A 21,739-nucleotide genomic window follows, 5' to 3' on the forward strand; every position below is an offset into this window, starting at 1 on the left:
ATGTTTTGAGCTGCCGAGAAGTGAAGTCGAGTAGTAGACGGTAGTGTTCGAGGAGTGAGATAGCCGGTGTAGTTCCGTGAGTGTGGAGTATATATCGTAGAACGAGAGGTAGGCCAGGTTGAGAGTAAAAGAACCTCCTTGAGCCAAGAGTTCCCGGTAGCTGATTGCAGTTTCAAAAAAGGTAGAACACAGCATCACGACAGAAGCAGGAAACGAGAGCTATACGAGCTAGTTTCAGAGGAGAACATTACTGGAAGCCAGGACGAGGTTTTGATTGCAGCCAAGGATAGCAGGAAACGGGTCTTGTGTGAAGACATTCTCAGTTCAGCAGAAAAAGGTCAGTCTCATTTGTTTGGACATGAATGTATGGGTTTTTCGTAGTAAATACCACATTTAAAATTGAAGAAACATAATCAATAATATCAGAAAAGCTTCATCAAACTTAAATAGAATTGTTGCTAATAAATCATAATAGTTAAATGTTAATAAAAACTTTCAATTGGAAACAAAAAGGAAATAAGATTCCCATGTGTAAATGTTATGTTTAAGAATAATAAGATATAGCAAATATTAAGCAGTGATTGCCATTTAAATAAAATAAACAATATTTTGATTACAATTGTAACCCATATGTGTTATTATTTTACTCTTTTCTTTCCTATCCCGATTAGGAACCATTAAGAAATACTTAGAAGCCACGTATGTAAGTACTTAATTTTATAAAAAGCCCTGAGATTGAAAACACATTGATATGTGATCTGGTAAATTAATTAGATTATTAAAGCATTGATTAAATTAAATGACATATAAAAATATTATCTCATATCAATAATCAAGATCACAACAGTATATATAATTACTTAAACTTAAACTTATAATTAAAGCGTCTAGCCGGATAAGATAGTGAAACGTGCTGCCAGCGACATTCCAAACTCCAAAATAAAAATACCATGTTATTCTACATCAAAAAGTATTCAACAAAATGTTTAACCCCTAAAAAAATGAAAACGTATTTTTTCGTTTGTTAGCGATATCTGCGGTTGTAATAATCGTAAACACTTCGTTTTGCTAGCAGTTGACGCTAGGGCATCCCTGCCATTTCGTTCGTTGCAATCCGTAACTGCGCGCCGGGGTTTGTCCTGGTTGGGTCAGAGAGAGCAGCATAATATGTGCCTCCTGATGAGAGACTAATAAGTTTCGAAACCGGTAGAGGTGCTTGCTGCACTCTCTGATTGAACTAGAATATAATTTGGCTGTAGTTTCGTGTTGCAACGAAATTGAAAATAGTTATTCATTTTTAACTAACATGTTTACTCTGATTGGAGTACGAAGGGAACTATTTTCGGGACATGCGCCAACTCGTAACTTTTAATGACAAAAATTTTCAAATCAAAATGTACACCGGCCAATTCGTAACTTTTCTATTACCTGACCTGCCAACTCGAAACTTTCTTCAGGTGAATTCGAAACCATTGATTAAATCTGATACCTTAAATCTAAACCGTATGTTTCTTGGTTTGCTTAAAAACATTATATTTGTATTATATGTACCTATAAAAAATAGCAAAAATTGCACAATCTTAATAACATAATTGAAACAATATTATAGTGTTTCATTAACACGTATTATAAATATTATTTCCATCAAGTATAGCTCTACACGAGCTTAGTTTTTATCAAGTATGTAATTGTAAATTCAATATTTAGGTGTTTAGCAATGATAAATTATTTAAATTCATCTGATTATTTAAAAGCAAAGATATTTTCCATATGTTTATTTCACGTCTAAAAGATTATACCTTTATTTAGTTATGAATTCACCGGTAGTTGATTGGGTACCGAAAAATTACTTGAGGGCCAGAGTTACCAATTGGCCTGTAATTAGGATTTGGGATTAAAATAGTTACGAATTCACCGGGACACTAAGAGGACATACCTTTATTTAGTTACGAATTCACCGGTAGTTGATTGGTTACCGAAAAATTACCCAAGGCCACAGTTACCAATTGGTCTGTAATTAGGATGGGGGATTAAAATAGTTACGAATTCACCGGGGCCCGTAAGATGTTACCTTGTTTATTTTTTCTAATAAAATTCAAAAGATTCGTAGAATGTAGAAATTTAAAATCAGACAACAATTTTTTTTTCTGTATTACTTCAATCTTTCTTAACCCAAACTTTGTAAAAAATATATATCTTTTGTATAAAAGCTGCTAGATCGACAATTTATTTCAATGCATAAAAAATATCCTTAGAAATGCTAGAAAATAATATCAGTACCTATAAAAGCAAATGTATATATAATGTATTTATCGACACAACCAAAAATTCCTCGAAATTTTCCATCTCAGAATTTCAAGAAATGTCGTTAATTATCCATAGGATAATAGCAAATAACAGGGACGTAATAACTTAAAGTATTTTCGTAGAATGTAGAGATTAAAAATCAGACAACTATATTTTTTCTGAATTAATTCAATCTTCCTAAACCCAACAAACTTTTTATAAAATATAATTAAACTGTACATATAAAAAGCTGTGAGATTGGCAATGCATTTAGGTGAATAAACATCCTTTGTTGTGAAAATAATATATGAATAGTCCAGGGTAATAAGGATTTTCTCGGGACACTCAAAGATCCATGTAGCTGACTACTTTTTTTAGTTTTTTTTAATTTATAATGGCTTTGGCTTAGCCAATTAGCCAGACTATTTGTTTTTTGTATGGTATTACAATAACAATTAATTTAATCATCTAAGCCTACTTATAATCGAAATTTACAGTGTGTTATAATATTCATGAATACATTTTTCAATTTTGTGTGATATGTTTACAATTATTTTTAACTAGCTGACCCGGTGAACTTCGTTGCACCTTAGATAGTGTGTCATAATTAGATAATCTGTCATAATTTTGATTATAGATCAGTTGCTTGAACGTAATGGCTAAAAATCAATTACTCAAAATCAACTGCTCAAAAATGAATTTCTAGACATGAAAATTGATCGAAATGCAATTTCCTCGAATAAAAAAGAAAATTATATGTCCAAATATTTTATGCAAAATTTGTAAGTATGGTCGAATGAAATCCGATAGTTTTAAGGCATTCCAGAAGCCGCTACAGATAAAATGTTTTAACAACTTATTAATCATTCAGAATTAGTCGACACTTATTAAAAGTTAAAATAATTAAGACAATAATTGGACGATAACGATTTAATGAGTGGAAAACAATTAAAAATTATTTTGCATATCATATTTGAGACAGTATTTGGTTGAAAAATCTCATTTTTGCTGGCCAAAAATATATTAATTTGTCTGGACTAAATTACAGATATGTTTATCTTAAAAGGGATATGATACTATCAACATTCACACAGTGTTGCCAAACTGGATTTTGTTATTTTGAGTCTAAATTTTCCCAGCGATCTCCGAGGGTACAATACATAAGAAAGATACATAATATGACAAATTATATGATATTCCACGTATACAGTACGTAAATCGTTCAGCTGGACATAGGGAACATACAATATATAGATTTAGATACATAAATACATACATTGTATTATATTGAGATAACTGAGGCAACTGAGTTTTCTCGATGACAATATGGTTGTTAGCATTAAGGGGCATTAACCTCAAAATTTACAAATCATTTCGACTGACACAAATAAACGTCAAAATATGAGAATGTAGTAGGTAGCTAAATATTTTTGGCCTAAGAGAATGGAAAAACTGTTTAGGTTTTAAAGTAAAATAAATTTTATTATTTTAATTCATACCTTAAACTTTAACTACACGCGCTGGCGTATTTTTGTATGCCACATATAAGAATTCTACTACAAATGAATTTAAAAATTTAATTTTTGTCTTTGTTTATTTATCTAACCTATCACTGGAATGTGCTTTACACTGGATTTAGTTTCGTTATAATCGGCATTCTAGGAAGATCGTAATTTACAATTTATTATTTGTTGTTTCCGGTGGTGGATAACATACGCCACAATTATAGTAATACAATTAGTAATATAAGTACATATTTCAAATGTTTTTTAGTCATTATGGCACAAATATATTTTTCTTTATAAACAATACTTTTTCTCAGGTAAAAAATATCGTTTCAAAAAAATATTATTAGCAATTTTATTTATCATGGAATCAGATTCCAGTTATATATCCCAATTTGCTTACTGAGAAGGAACTCCAAGTATCCGCTGACGCCGAGTAAGGTTTATAACAAACAAATAAGTGTAATTTTTCAAAAAAAAAACAAATCCGCTGTTTTTAAGTATATTTTCTTGTGGCGTATAAAGAACGCCACGCGTGTAGTTATGTTATATTTTGATGTGCGGGTAGTTAAAGGTTAAAATTCTAAATATTAATTAATTATCACAATAACAAAAAATATTATCAATCATTTAATACATGCAATAGTGTACATGATATTTTTCGTTAGTTCATCTACTAAACATAAATAAACTGGATGGTTTGCCCACGCGAAAGCAAGATTTTTTAAAAATTCGTAAAATTAAAAAATTCATATTTTATCCAATTTGAGTCCAAAAGCTAATCTGTTGCAGTTTTCTTTTATGAAATTTCCCATTGGTTCTTCTTCTGTGCTCAGAATTTTGCCACGGCTTACGGTTCGCTATTTCGGAAACGGACTGCGCTAGAGAAGAAAAAATAGCAGCGTTTTGTTCGGAATTCAGCAGGGAATCTACCTGCCAAATTTCATGAAAATCGGTCAATTCGTTTCGGAGGAGTATGGCAACAAACTAACAAAGTGTAACTAACATAACTCGACTTTCTTTTATATATATAGATGTAAAAATGTAAAATATTTAAATGGCTATTAAAAAATAACGGTGGAAGATAAAAAAGTGAAAATTTAGGATTGTATGTATCTTTTGCTTCTACATCATAAAAAATTAAGAAAAAACGGTTTGTCAAAAAATTAAAAAAATATATCAGGGGGGGCCAGCCCCTTTATGACGTACGGGCATGAATTCAGAGTTATGCCTATTCCCAGTCCGGTAGAATACACTTGTAAAATTTCATAACAATCTGATGAGCCGTTCTCGAGTTATTATCAGTGTAACTAACATAACTCGACTTTCTTTTATATATATATAGATGTAAAATATTTAAATGGCTATTAAAAAATAACGGTTGAAGATAAAAAAGTGAAAATTTAGGATTGTATGTATCTTTTGCTTCTACATCATACAAAATTAAGAAAAAACGGTTTGTCAAAAAATTAAAAAAATATATCAGGGGGGGCAAGCCCCTTTATGACGTACGGGCATGAATTCAGAGTTATGCCTATTCCCAGTCCGGTAGAATACACTTGTAAAATTTCATAACAATCTGATGAGCCGTTCTCGAGTTATTATCAGTGTAACTAACATAACTCGACTTTCTTTTATATATATATATAGATGTAAAATATTTAAATGGCTATTAAAAAATAACGGTGGAAGATAAAAAAGTGAAAATTTAGGATTGTATGTATCTTTTGCTTCTACATCATAAAAAATTAAGAAAAAACGGTTTGTCAAAAAATTAAAAAAATATATCAGGGGGGGCCAGCCCCTTTATGACGTACGGGCATGAATTCAGAGTTATGCCTATTCCCAGTCCGGTAGAATACACTTGTAAAATTTCATAACAATCTGATGAGCCGTTCTCGAGTTATTATCAGTGTAACTAACATAACTCGACTTTCTTTTATATATATAGATGTAAAATATTTAAATGGCTATTAAAAAATAACGGTGGAAGATAAAAAAGTGAAAATTTAGGATTGTATGTATCTTTTGCTTCTACATCATAAAAAATTAAGAAAAAACGGTTTGTCAAAAAATTAAAAAAATATATCAGGGGGGCCAGCCCCTTTATGACGTACGGGCATGAATTCAGAGTTATGCCTATTCCCAGTCCGGTAGAATACACTTGTAAAATTTCATAACAATCTGATGAGCCGTTCTCGAGTTATTATCAGTGTAACTAACATAACTCGACTTTCTTTTATATATATAGATGTAAAATATTTAAATGGCTATTAAAAAATAACGGTTGAAGATAAAAAAGTGAAAATTTAGGATTGTATGTATCTTTTGCTTCTACATCATACAAAATTAAGAAAAAACGGTTTGTCAAAAAATTAAAAAAATATATCAGGGGGGGCAAGCCCCTTTATGACGTACGGGCATGAATTCAGAGTTATGCCTATTCCCAGTCCGGTAGAATACACTTGTAAAATTTCATAACAATCTGATGAGCCGTTCTCGAGTTATTATCAGTGTAACTAACATAACTCGACTTTCTTTTATATATATAGATGTAAAATATTTAAATGGCTATTAAAAAATAACGGTGGAAGATAAAAAAGTGAAAATTTAGGATTGTATGTATCTTTTGCTTCTACATCATAAAAAATTAAGAAAAAACGGTTTGTCAAAAAATTAAAAAAATATATCAGGGGGGGCCAGCCCCTTTATGACGTACGGGCATGAATTCAGAGTTATGCCTATTCCCAGTCCGGTAGAATACACTTGTAAAATTTCATAACAATCTGATGAGCCGTTCTCGAGTTATTATCAGTGTAACTAACATAACTCGACTTTCTTTTATATATATAGATGTAAAATATTTAAATGGCTATTAAAAAATAACGGTGGAAGATAAAAAAGTGAAAATTTAGGATTGTATGTATCTTTTGCTTCTACATCATAAAAAATTAAGAAAAAACGGTTTGTCAAAAAATTAAAAAAATATATCAGGGGGGGCCAGCCCCTTTATGACGTACGGGCATGAATTCAGAGTTATGCCTATTCCCAGTCCGGTAGAATACACTTGTAAAATTTCATAACAATCTGATGAGCCGTTCTCGAGTTATTATCAGTGTAACTAACATAACTCGACTTTCTTTTATATATATAGATTTTATTACCTAAGCCTATTTAAAATTTAAATTTACAGGACGTTACATATTTGTAAAGACATTTTAACGTCTGCTTATTATTTGAAAAAATAATTTCATTTAAATTAATAGGTAAAGGGCAATTTAGATCAACTAACTCTTCATACATTATTTTAATATTTTGTCTGTACTGTCCACACTCCAATATGAGGTGCTGTAGATCTCCAATTCCACCACAGGCGCAATATGGGTTATCACTGATACCTATGCTGTGTTTGTATGCTGGGGTAGGTGCGTGATTTGATCTTATTCTATTTAATGTTTTTATAAATAACCTATTGGACTCATTTTTAAACCATCTCTCATTGGGAATTAGTCGTTGGCAATTTCTACAATATGGTACGAAGAAAACCTACCTGTTTCCTGCCGAGAGTTCGCGTCCGTTTTTTAATTATTAACAATTTAGTGCAAAAATCGCGGTTTTTTCGATTTTTTGCACCCCATTTAAAAGCTAAATAGTTGAAATAAAATTACAAAATTCAGTTTTTTAGAACATTGAAAAACCTTTAAAATGCCGATTATTAAAAGTTAAAAAGTTAATTTGTTGCTACGAAAACTGCAATATAAGTGAAAATCGTTATTTGTTAATAACTTTTACTAAAACTATCCTAGAACTTTAGTGTTTCACCCAAAGTTGGGTATTGGGGTACTTAACAAACCTTTAAAATTTGAGACCGGTCCATTAATTAGTTTAAGAGTTATTCTATTTGTTTATCCCAGAGACCTTTATTTTGCAATAACATAAGACAGAAAATAATGAATATATGGCAATTTTGAGTATGCCAAATGAAAGTACAAGAGTGATAGTATCAAAATATATTAAAAAAAGATAAAAAAATTAATCAATAAAATCAAAAATCCTAATGCCCAATCTTTGAAATTTTGTAGTTTATAAACATTTAGAATAACTTTACAAATATTGTCCGTAGGAACAATCTTTTCATATATTCGAAAAGCTAGTATTTGAACACGAATTTTCAAATAAAAAAATTTAGCCTGGGTTCATTAGGGACAAAGTTAGCCATGTGTTTTTTTTTAATTCACAGCTAATTTGTTATATAAAATAATTAAGGAATTTCATTGATGCCATTTTAAATAATGGGATTCGTATTTTTGGTTAAAAAATTTGCATAAACATTGTATCTTCACAGCACCCTCTACGATTTTTCAAAATTGTAGTTCAAACGGTTACTAGGGGGAACCTACGAATCCACCGAGTTTAAAATACCGAAAAAGCAATTTCAAACTAATACAATTTTCTGTATCTCCGGATCAACTCAATGGATATTCATTTTTTTTTTAATTTGTATGTAATTTCTACGTACATTACAAATATGCAATTTGTTTATAAATTTATTAATTTATAATCAGTCTAATTTGTTTAAACAATACTGGAAAAAATATTTTTTACAAATATCTATTTTTTAATCATAGTATCATTAATGATCATACAAAAATTTAAAGTTCACTTTAATAAATAAAATATTTTTATTAGATAATTATTTATTGAAGATGATTTATTTATTAAAGTATACCTTAACTTTTTGTATGATTATTTATGATAGTCTGATTAAAAGCTTAGATTTTTGGGAAAAAATTATTTTTTCAAAAACTGTTTAAACAAATTAAACTTTTTATTAATTAACAAATGTCAAATTGCAAATAGACGAATTACATATTTGTAATGTACAGAAAAATTACATACTAATTAAAAAAAAGATCAAAATATATTCAGCAGATCTCGAGATATAGAAAATGATAGTAGTTTTAAGTTGCCTTTTTTAGTTTTTGAACTCATGCATTTGTCGGCTCCCAGCTCCCCCTTCACTTACCACGACTAGTCACCAACTAAACAACATTTTTAAAAACTCGTGTAAAATACCAACTTTTCGAATATATAAAATGATTTTTCTACGGACAATATTTTTAAAATTGTTCTAAATGTTTATAAACTACAAAATTTCAAAAATTTGGCATTAGTATTTTTGACTATATGAGATAATTTTTTTATTTTTTTAGTACATTTTGATAGTATTACGATTCTACTTTCACTTGACATACGCAGAATTGTCTTATCTTCATTATTTTCTGTCTTATGTTATTGCAAAATAAAGGTCTCTGGGATAAACAAATAGAATAACTTTTAAACTAATTAATGGATCGGTCTCAAATTTTGAGGGTTTGTTAAGTACCCCAATGCACAAATTTGGGTGAAACACTAAAATTCTAAAGTAGTTTTAGTAAAACTTATTAACAAATAACGATTTTCACTTATTTTGCAGTTTCCGTAGCAACAAATTAACATTTTATCTTTCAAAAATCGGCAATTTGAAGGTTTTTCAATGTTCTAAAAAATTAAATTTTGTAGTTTTATGTCAACTGTTTAGCTTTTGAATGGGGTGCAAAAAATCGAAAAAATCGCGATTTTTGCACTAAATTGTTAATAGTTAAAAAACGGACGCGAATTCTAGGCAGAAAACAGGTAGGTTTTCTTCCTATAGGCCTATAATTACTAAAAAAGTAGTCAGCTACCTGGATCTTTGAGTGTCCCGAACATGGTCTATTTCTAGCTTATTACCCTGGACTAATATCAGTATCTATAAAATCGAATATTACCTATCTACAGTTTGTCTAATTTACTTACCGTTGCACGTCATTATCTATGTCAGAGATCTAAGTTGACATTGTTGCCAAGGTATAAAAAATCCTGAATCCATTTTAAATCAAATAAATCACATAATTATTGCAAACTTGGATTATACAATAAAACAAATTAATATTCAATTTCAATGTAAATAAATAAAAACATTAGAAATAGAAAACTAGAATTAAGTTATAATCTTACCTTAAAGTAAATAATAAAAACAATAAATATAATAAAACAAATACGAGTAAAGAATAAAACAAATCTAAAGTGTCAATACCGCAACGGTCAAATAAATGTTACCAATTTATGCCAAAATGTCACCTTCGTTCGATTACAGTTACAGTGTGTTCCGAACAAATGTGCTTCATAAAAACGCTTTATAGTCCATTTATACAAATTAAACGAAACATATTATTGTGTATTTATTTAGGTTAACATTAATAGAAATCTTTGAATATTATTCCTACGCGTATATAATAAAATATGTCTAGTGGCTGTAATTCCAGTGTACTCGGCAAAAGGATTCTAAAAAAGAACACACCTACCGCCTAAATATTTCGTGTTGGTATCATGTGACGTCACGGGCTATGACGCGGATGAAGTGCAACGGTAAGTAAATTAGATGGAGTATACTCTATTTATCAACACAGCCAAGAATTCCTTGAAATTTTCCATCTCAGAATTTCAAGAAATGTCGACAATGATCGACAAGATAATAGCAAATAACGGAGAAGTAATTAACGTATTTTGAGGGTGAATTCTAAAAATATACACAATGTGAATACACAAAATATTCCGTATAGATAATGATCTGCTTGCACTAAACTTTTCATTCGTGTGGAATAAAACCGGAAAAACGGAACTACTTTTTGGTAATACGATAACTAGAAAATTAGTGCACTAAAAGTAATTTCCTTAAAAAAGCGGTCTTTATACAGGACTGTTTAAAGAAGAAAAATTATAAAATGATATGAGCGTCACTAGAGTATGCGGTCTACCGTCGCGTTTCTGCTATAGCTAGCGGTCTATTATTGTAACCTGCAGGTATTATATTACAGTGCCGGCAAAAAATCTTTATAAAGTGGATCAAACTCATAAACCAGAAAAATTATTATTTTAATTTTACAAATTAATATTTTGTCATATCAATTAGCTGTTTTAGTTTAGAATAAGCCACAAAATTGGCATATTCTGCAGGGCGTAGGAAATTTCGACACTAAACAGGTAGCGACTAAAATTTAATGGCAATTTTCGACACCAGACCCAATTCCTGTTTTTATCTTACATGTATATTCGACACCAAATAGGGGCGCAATAAATAAAATACCATAATTAATAAATAATTTTCATGCCATGCATAGTAAATAGTTGGAGAAAAAATTTGGTACTGTATGAAAATGTACCATCCATAGACAAAGTTTTTAATTTATACAACAAACGAATATTTGTTTCGCAAGAAAATAAAATTATATCAAATTCAGGATGGTTTAAAAACACAAAATTTTCATTGCGACAAGTTACCTGCCTATCTTACCTGCTTTAAGGCGCGGTGTCGAAACTTCCTGAAATAAAATTTGACCCTTCGATTACCTCAGGTACACACACAATTTGGTGTCAAAAGTTCGCCTGCCCATTCTGCACACTATAATAGATATGCACAGGTAGACCACATCGACGTTGTAAACCGCATACTATAGTAGCACTAATAATATAACGTCTCCGATAAACTTCAAATACTTCGAATACAACATAAAATACAAATAAGCTGTATCGTACAAACTATGCTAACAATAGATTTGAACGGAATGTATGTTTATAGAAGTGTTCCATAATCCAGAATCCTGAAATAGGTATCCTGGGGGAATGCAAGATGTAGAATAAGCTGATATCTTCGACCCCGTTCTAAGGACTTTAGCCGGTAAGGATTCTAGATAAAATTAATGAAAGACCGTATGGAATGTTCAACGAACTAGAAAGAAATCATGCGAATGAATAGCTAAGGAACTTAACAAATTGCGATGATAACAGACACCAACTAGTAGGATATCAACCCGAAGATTAAAGAGAGAAACATAACAAAAAATAAAATAAGTACGTTTACACGAGGCATGTGACGGCACAATACGCCTGGAAATGCATGCCTCGCCACCTATGGTAAATATTACTTTCCAAACCTTTACTTAACTTTTTTCCCAATCCTGAGTTGTAGGTCGTCCAAAAGAGGACAGCAGCCACTTGGAGTGCTTTTGGGGCCGTACATCTCAGCTCCAGGGAACATAAGATTCTCGAAGTAATGTACTCATGTCCGAAGATCAAAGGGTCACGTCTCGTGGAGACCCATGACTCCCAAGCTACCACCTACCCATCCCCATCGCAGACATAACGTTGGAAGGATTTAATTTTTTTTTATCTTGGATGTTCTGGAAAATGAGGCATCTAAGAGGCCTTTCTGCGGTGATGCCGCTTTGGTAGAGGTGACGTTATGAGCCTTGCTCCCTAGTTTACCTTTCTTTGTGTGAATATTCTAGAATTTCCTCTTCTCCAAATGTGTGTCCCCTTGGTTTTTGACCTTGGTAACTGGCTTTCCTCATTAGGATTTTGTGTGTGATAGAAGTTTAGTTTACATTTTCTCAAATTAACTTTGTGTTGTTTTAAGCTAGTTATTGTTAGTGCTAAGTTTTAAGCGAGTTATTAAATGTGTCGTAATATTTTACATATTTTTCGTTATATTTTTCTTGTTTGTGTTTTGTTTGTCATGCCAAAAGAAAACCGTTTCAGAACCTTTTTAAAATTAAACTTTCTATAAATATCTTACTTTCCTCACCAAGTTGGTTTAAAACCTCTTTTATTTTTTATTACTCAGATCACACTAAATAATTATACCCTATTATCAATTTACAATGCCTGACTTTTTGGACTAATTATGTGTATCATTTATATTTTTATAACATGTGATTACAGGTTTTATCCAATAATTACATGGCATGATTGCAAATATATACTTAGCCTAAAGCTGAAATATTGACTCTGATAATCTTAGTACTGCTACATCCTTACCTTCAAGGTATCATTTAAAAACTTAAGTTCCATTTAAAGACGAATTTTTACATATTATAATATAATGAAGATAAAGGTGCAAAAACAAAACCACGTAAACCCTTGGCCCTGATGTTTAAATACCATTAAGGGACACAAACACAGACAGTATTGTCGTACATGTGGATAGCTGAATAATAAGGCTGCTTTATCTTACATCGGGACGTGGACGGAACGGCGCGTAGAACAATAGAAAGCGCATGTCCTCGGCACTTCCCGGTGGCATCTAAACATTCCGTATATGTATTTGGAATCTAGGAGTTTTCTATTGGTTCGTTGCAGCACGCGGTCATATTTTAACCAATAGGCGGCGAGGTTCCAAACGCATATACGGAATGTTATTCGGTGCCAAATTCATATACGGAATGTTAAATATTCGTACACCGAAAAAGATAAGTTTTTATTAGAGTATGTTAAAAGGAGATTGATTTTAAACTACTTGTTACTGTATTATTAAATAAAAATAAAACAATTATAGTATTTGGAATGTTATTTGGTGCGAAATTCATATACGGTATGTTAAATATTCGTAGAACAAAAAGACGATTTTTATTAAAGCCAGTTGAAATGAGACTGGTTTTTAATAGTATATTATGCAACGAGCATTTAATGATGGTCATTATGAAGCGAGTATAAGGGATACTCGCCGCTAGGCGGCTCGTTTCGTATAGAGTACGAGCGTCATAATGATAATTAAATGCAAGTTGTATACACGATTTTTTCTATGATCATTCACAAAAAATATATATTAAAATTTATTAATTTTGTAACGCAAACAAATTAAGTAGTTTGTCAGTCTGACAGTTTGTTTACATATTGAGAACTGTCAAAGCGTATGTATTTGACTCGCCATTGGTTTCTGCGCGTGTCCCACCTTTATCGCGAATGTCATATCGCGATCCTATTGGTTAAAAATCTGTATCTTAATGAAAATATGTATCATAATGAAGTTCATTATGATACAGGTAGTGACATCATAATTGATATAAGTATGAGAATAGAAAAATTATTGTTAAGGCCATCGGTATATAATTCGCAAATATTTTATGGGTATCCCTACTTTTTCTGTCTTTACGCGGCAAATTACGTGTAGTAAAATTCACACTGGTATGGATATGTAAACATTACGAGAATGTGATTCTACTTGAAAATGTCATCATTAATTTAAAGAGATGGCTTTTGAATGTTCTTGGATAACTGTTATTTTTATAATTGCAAATTATTAATTCAGTTAATAAATGTGATAATATTTTCACTAACTATGTATTCAGTGATTGTAATAATTTATACTATGTACAACAAAAACTAATACTCAATCGAGAAAAGACGAAAAGTGTTAAAGTGATTTTTCAATAATACATATTATATTGATACTATGGAACGCTTACAATTTTGAACATCTTTAACAATAAAATACTTGGATCACAGAATATATTGTCCTGATGTATTCTCTGCTTGGATCTTCCAGAAATAATACACAATAAATAAATTTTTATTACATAAAATCCTTTATAAAAGGTATATGTGTTAAAATCCCTATACAGAAATTTTTATTAAGTTCACGTCCTAAATCAATTATTTATCAAATACACTATATATCAATATTATTTAATCAACAACTCTAAATATTCCCGATGCCATGTCAAATATTTAAAATTGTCACTGATTGTCAGTCTGACTGACAGTATGCTGACAATAATCTATTCGACTGAGTGCGTTGTATGACAAAGACAGATTTGGAAATATTACCACGGACGTTGTGTTCATTTTTTTCGAATCCTGAAAAAACCAATAAATATTTTTGAAAAATTTAAACGCATAATGAAAGACTATATTATTGCCGAGAACCGAAAGTCCCTTAGAATTAATAAAAAGTTTATTCTGAATGAGATATTTTAAATTAAATATCACACTAAATTTTCTCTTAATTTTTCACCCCTGTAACTTATTAAAATAAACATTTTAGAAGTTCTCAGGGACTTTCAACCCTCGCCAATAACAACTTAATCTTTCATTCTGCGTTTAAATTTTTTAAAAATACTTATTAGTTTTCTCAGGATTCGAAAAAAATGAATCCCTACTTGAATAGCATTGCAGCCGAAAATACGTACCCATCCTCTTAATGTATTATCATTGTTTATGTAGGGATAGTTGGTCAACCCAATAGGAAAATTTGTTTGATTCAAATTGAGACAGTCACCAGATGTCCCCACAATTTCTGTCAGGGTCGTAACGTCAAAATGCATAGACACCAAGTTGGATACGATCCTATTCATAATACCCTAACTCGCATACATATTAAGAAAAATAAATATATATGGAAGAATATATTTAGAAATTGAATTCTACTATACATTATATAGCATACATCATTAATTCAATTCTTAATATGTATGCGAGTTGGGGTGTTATGAATAGGATCGTATCCAACTTGGTGTCTATGCATTTAGACATTGCGACCATGACATAAAATGTGAGGACATCTGGTGGCTGGCTCAATTTGAATCAAACATATTTTCCTATTGGGCTGACCAACTATCTCCCTATATAAACAATGGTATTATTAAAGATCCACAAGGAAAAAGGTTTTCCTGTAGTTGGCTGTATACCATATAATACAAAAATACGAATCCTTTATAAAAGGTCAATATTTAAAATCTCTAAAAAGGCTACATCACAGAACTAGTTTTCGATTGGTTGACCAATCATCATCAGTGCTTTCCTAAAAGAGGAAAGGAAAGGAAAGGAAAGGAAAGACAAGAAAACTTTTTCCTTGTGGATTTTTTTTCTTTCCTAAAATGAATATAACCTTATAAAATGGTGCAAAGGTTATAAAATTTTGACTACGGTTAAAAAAAGGTAGGTTATACACACGTGACCTTACCATGCTATCCGCCAAAATATTACAAATTTTATTTACATGTATTACATAATTACAAATATTTTGGTGGTTAACCTGTAAGATCACGTGAGTATAACCTACAACTTTTTTTAACCGTAGTCAAAATTTTAAAACCTTTGCACCAATTTATAAGGTTATATTCATTTTAGGAAAGCACTGATGATGATTGGTCAACCAATCGAAAACTAATTCTGTGATGTAGCCCTTTTTAGGAATTTTAAATATATACCTATTATAAAGGATTCGTTTTTGTGTATTATATGGTATACGTATACAGCCAACTACAGGAAAACCTTTTTCCTTGTGGATCTTTAATAATACATTAATAATAATTTTTATATTTTCATACTATAATATCAATTATGATGTCACTACCTGTATCATAATGAACTTCATTATGACACAGATTTTCATTAAGATACATATTTTTAACCAATAGGATCGCGATATGACATTCGCGATAAAAGTGGCACACGCGCAGTAACCAATGGCGAGTCACATACATACGCTTTGACAGTTCTCAATATGTAAACCAAGTGTCAGACTTAAAAAGTACTTAATTTGTTTGCGTTACAAAATTACTAAATTTTAATATATTTTTTTGTGAATGATCATAGAAAAAATCGTGTATACAACTTGCATTTAATTATCATCAATAATCATCATGACGCTCGTACTCTCCCTTACACTCGCTTTATAATGACCATCATTAAATGCTCGTTGCATAATATACTATTAGTCCCTTTTTGACTGGCTTTAATAAAAATCGTCTTTTTATTCTACGAATATTTAACATACCGTATATGAATTTCGCACCAAAAAAACATTCCAAATACTATAATTGTTTCATTTTTATTTAATAATACAGTAACAAGTATTTTAAAATCAATCTCCTTTTAACAGACTCTAATAAAAACTTATCTTTTTCGGTGTACGAATATTTAACATTCCGTATATGAATTTGACACCGAATAACATTCCGTATATGCGTTTGGAACCTCGCCGCTTATTGGTTAAAATATGACCGCGTGCTGTAACGAACCAATAGAAAACTCCTAAGTTCCAAATACATATACGGAATGTTTAGATGCTTCCCGGTGTGGCCCCGTTCCGTTGTAAGATAAACTCACCAGTGCCCCATGCCGTCCACGTCCCCATCGTACCATAAACCCGCCCTTAAAGGGTATTAGGTGAATAGTTAGTTTATGTAGTGTTTATGTGTAAAAAACATTTACAAATTTTTCTAGAGCATTGTCCCTTTTGTTATTCGAATATTATAATTCCATTTCTTTCTAGGTCTAGGTATCCTTCTTTCCACTGGTGATGTATCTCGGGCTATTCTTATGATTTTTTTGCCATCCTGCTAATGTGACTATTGCACCCTTGTATTTATGTTGTCCCTTTTTGCAGGTTGATAGATAGACAGATGAATTTAAAGAGGCGGCCTTTTGGCCTATTCCACTTCGACCTTTCTATTGTGGTCCTTTAGTCCTAGATTACATTCGCCAGCCTGACCCTTTTTAAAAGGTCTAATATAATAGCTTCGAAAATGAACCTTCAATGTAGATATTTGCCGGTAGATTTTCTTTTCCTAATGCAAAGAACCGCACATTTGCCAGACTGTCAAACTGACAGGTGACAGAATCTGTACATGTCATCTGACAATCCCATCAGCTTTAAGTGCCTATTCAGTTTACAGTGCCCTGTTAGCAGACCTACTATGGCTTTGACTGTTTTCATAACTTTGCTTATAATTCTGCTGTAAATTTTTGCGAATGTTCTATAATGAACTATTTCGCCTGTCTTTGTCCTGGTGAAGTCCTCCACCATTCCAAAGATTCGTGAGCTACCCACATTCTTGTAGCCGTTCTCGTTACTTCCTTTGCAATGCCGCAGAAGGATTCCGGTCCAACTAATGGCATTGATGAGCGTTGTTTGGCCATTTCATTGCCATTATGACTAGCCAGACTATCGTAACCTTGCTACGGTCTCCTAGTTTATTTAAGGCATCCACACATTCTCACACTAGCTTAAAATTGACCTCTACAGAATTGAGTGCATTAAGCGCTGCCTGACTATCTGTGAACCTGTGAAGATGGCATTTGAACGGAAAGTTCTTTACTATCTTTCTATTTCTTCCGCGCGGTCATGGATTGCTGTTTCTTCCGCCTAGAAAACTGTGACATCCTTCAGATAGACCTTACCGGGAAATGTCCATCCCTTGATTTGCCCCTACTATGCACTATGCCGGCTCCCACACCTTCGATGATTTTTAACCCATCAGTGTACCAAGCAGCAGCAGCTTGTATGGGTACACCTGTCTTTCAGTCTTTTCTGCCTGCTATATTAATTGTGAACTTATTGTCAAAGCTATATCTCGTAGCTGTTACATCGTAGGCTGCCCCATCGCAATATCTGCTTTTAGCTCCTCGATGAAACACCACAAGAAAAATGATGAAATGAAAAAATGGTGAAGGCTTGTAATGAACGGTCGATAATGTTGATTTATAATCAAAACCATACTCTATCCATATAAGTAACAATCGGTTACTAATTTAAAATAATAACAGTCGATGATTAAAATATAAAGGATATACTTAACATTGATTTGTCCAACAATACCTTCATGTGTTGATATTTTCCAAAACAATCTTTAATTTTTCTACAAAACTATAAGAATAATTGTTATCCATCTGGGATCCTAACGAGAATTGTTGACATAAAAAACTCAACTGCACTAACAAATTAATAGGGGGAACAGCAATTCGTTAAAATTATATGGAATTTTGTTAAATGGTAGCAAGAACTAATTTTTAAATATAAACTAAGTATTTTGAATAAAATCTAAATACACCGTGTTCCAACGAAAATTTGACCCCCCCCCCCCCCCCAGAAACTCAGGAACCAAAATTTCTAATTGTGAATTTGACTACTTTATTGGTTGAATATCTAATCTCAATATATAATATTGAGGTGTTTGCAAATATGTATACGAAGAGGCTTTGAAAATAGACTGTATTATTGTAGGGAGGTCAGAGAAGGTTATTTCGAACATTTAATTATTGGTTAATTTGATGAATTTTTTTGTTTTTTGTTATTATGACGTTCAACCAATAAATTAGTTAAATCCAAAATTATCTTCAAAGTTATTCCGCTAATTTAAAAAAAAATTAGTGGCTTGTAGAGAATAAAACTACCTTTCAAATGATGTGTCACTCGACCACACTCGCTATTTAAAAAAATTGGAGGTTGATGAGGGGCAGTAGGGGGTTACATTTGAGTTACGTATTAGTATTTGGTTACATAAATTTTGCATTAAAATGCTTCCCCGTCTCAGTATAAATTAACGAGCTTTTTTTTTAAAGAAACTTTTGGTTTCTGAGTTTCTGGGGTAGTGGGTCAAATTTTCAAGTCTGTTTTTTTTTAATTAATGAAAAAGCTACAAATCCAAAAGCCGCTTTAATGAGCGTTCTAAAAGTATAAAAACTTTATTATCGATAAAGCTTACTTTTTTGTTTTATCCAGGGGCGTCATTTGATATGACCCTGAACATGACTGAAATTTACAAAAAATACACCAATTTTCATCATTACATATATTGCTTGCCCAACCGCCCCCCCCCCAAATCAAAATTTCAAATGACGCCCGTGGTTTTATCCTAGTATTTCTTAAATCTCATAATTTGCTAAAAGTGCATAAAATTCAAATCATATTTTTCTAGGATGATTTTCGATAATAAAATGACCATTTTTGTTTTTGTAATTAAGGTGATACAGTAGCGATCAACAGGTAGCAAAAATGCGTTCCAAGATTGCGGCTGTAATTTTGAAAATTTTTTGGAGATATTTGGCACACGTATTCGTAACATAATAAAGAATGGCGGTACAGAGTCCAATTTGAAAAATATATATATTAATATGTGGAAATTACTCTGTAATTTTTTATTTCATTAGTATGTAGTTCCAAAATGACACAAAATCTAGGCATCGGATAAAAAAGTTTATTTAAAGAAAGTGTTTTTTTTTTGTTCTTAATGGCGGTACAGGCTTGTTTTTTAATGTATTTAATTACAGAGTAATTTCCACATATTAATATATTTTTCAAATTGGGCTCTGTACCGCCATTCTTTATTATATTACGAATACGTGTGCCAAATATCTCCAAAAAATATTCAAAATTACAGCCGCAATCTTGGAACGCGTTTTCGCTACCTGTTGATCGCTACTGTTTATTCTTAATTAGAAAAATGGTGGTGAACTAAAAGTTAAAATAGGTGGTTCAATAAAAAATGAGTATGTCAAATATCTGCATACTAAACATCGTTTAAAAAATAAATACTAAATAAGAATTTTTTTTAAATTCCTGAGAGTCATAAAAAAATAAAATATTTTAAATGTTGCCTAAATAATAGACAATGACAAAAATGTCTTTTATATGACAAATCATAAAAATACTGTTACTCCAAATAATACAAAAATTTATACAATTTTCGCCAATTAAAACAAAATGCAGTCGCTCGCGGTAACACAATATTTTTAATTCTGTTCAAAATTTTATGTCCACATATTTTCCCAAAATACCAAAAAGATAAAAAAAAATTCCTTGATAAAAAATGAAAAATTATGAAATTTCACCCCCTTTTAGTCCTTTGGATATCTTATTTTGTTGTGAAAGAATTGTCAATTGAACGATGATTTTTAAAACGGTTATATCAAAAATGAGTGTATAACATAAAATATACCTATTAAAAATATGTTAGAAAATTAATACTAAATAAGAAAAACATTATTGTACTAGGTACTCATTTTTTAGAAAATATTTTAAAATTGTTTGTAACCGTGTTTTAATTTTCCTGAGATATAAAAAGTAAAATATTTTAAATTCTGCTTAAATAATATAGAATTTAGATGACAAACCTTAAAAATATTGTTACTCCAAGTAATCCAAAAATTCACAAAAACAAAACAAAATTCACTCGCGGTAACACAATGTTTTTTATTCGTTTCAAAAGTTTATGTCCACATATTGTCCCAAAATCCCAAAAATATAAATTTTACTTGATAAAAAAAATGAAAAATTATGAAATGTTCACCCCACTTTTATATCTTCCGGTACAAATTTCTCACCGCTCGTCTTCTGTTAATCGTCCGGTGTGCCGTCCTCGATGGACTGGTAAGCTACGACTTCGCCTTCGACAAGCGATCTAGTCGGATTTGGGCCCGTTTCCCACTTGTTTCGGTCCTCACTTGTTTCTCTCTCGATGACTACGATGATGATATGAGGGGCACTCTTGATTTCGCTGGAGACAGCAAGAACGGTTAAGATTTGATAAGAGGGTTGGTTGGGCAAGGTGTAAAGTGTCTTGGGATTTCTATAGGGTGAATCAAATAAGAAATAAAGTAAATAGGTCGCTCCAAACTATTTGAAAAAATTTAATTACTTTTTATTTACAATATGACATTACAAAAATAAATGGAGTGTTGCACCACCACAAAACATATGTTTTAGAACTCCTATTTGTAACCCTTCTTAACAATTATTCTGACTTTACTTCTTCGTCTTATTTCTTGTTCAAGCAGGGTTTGTTGAGGAAAGTTGATCAATTGACTTGATTGGGACAATAACAGCTTAAGAATAGAGGCAAAGAAATTAATTTTTCTAGGACTCGTGCTATTTTTTATTTAACATTCTAATACAATTATAATCTGTAATATAGTAATTATTCTTCTTCTTCTTCTTCAGTCTGTTTGCACCCTCTCTTGTACAAATGCCTCGGCATGAGTTATCGATTCTTTTCTGTTTTGTGCTATTTGGTGCCAGTTTCTGCCCATTTTTGTCGTCTAGTCATCGTTTTTGTGGTCTTTCTCTACTACGACTGTGCTCGCATGGTCTCCAATGTATAATGTTTTTCGTCCACCTTTCGTTGTTTTGCCGTGTCACCCCAAGTAGCACCGAACGGATTTATTAAGTCTTTTAAGGATGCTTTAAAACTGTAGAATAAAACTAAAATTAACACTATTTGGTATCTAAGTAAACCTTAAGGTTGCAATAAAACCGCTTTCAGCATGAAAGGGCCCACTCTGAAAGAGATCAATAAAACCAAAAATAA

General features: G+C 31.4%; 1 protein-coding gene across 1 annotated transcript in view; it reads right to left on the reverse strand.

Annotated features, from left to right (window-relative positions):
• LOC114331488 (patched domain-containing protein 3) overlaps positions 1-20,864 on the reverse strand; it is a 378,804-nt gene extending 357,940 nt beyond the window's left edge. Inside the window, exon 1 of the mRNA XM_050642776.1 lies at positions 20,547-20,864. The gene's annotated coding sequence lies outside the window, so the exon portion shown is untranslated. The remainder of the gene's footprint in view (positions 1-20,546) is intronic.
• Between the last annotated feature and the right edge of the window lie 875 nt (positions 20,865-21,739).

The sequence above is a fragment of the Diabrotica virgifera genome, chromosome 2 (genome assembly GCF_917563875.1).
Source record: "Diabrotica virgifera virgifera chromosome 2, PGI_DIABVI_V3a".
NCBI lineage: Eukaryota > Metazoa > Arthropoda > Insecta > Coleoptera > Chrysomelidae > Diabrotica > Diabrotica virgifera.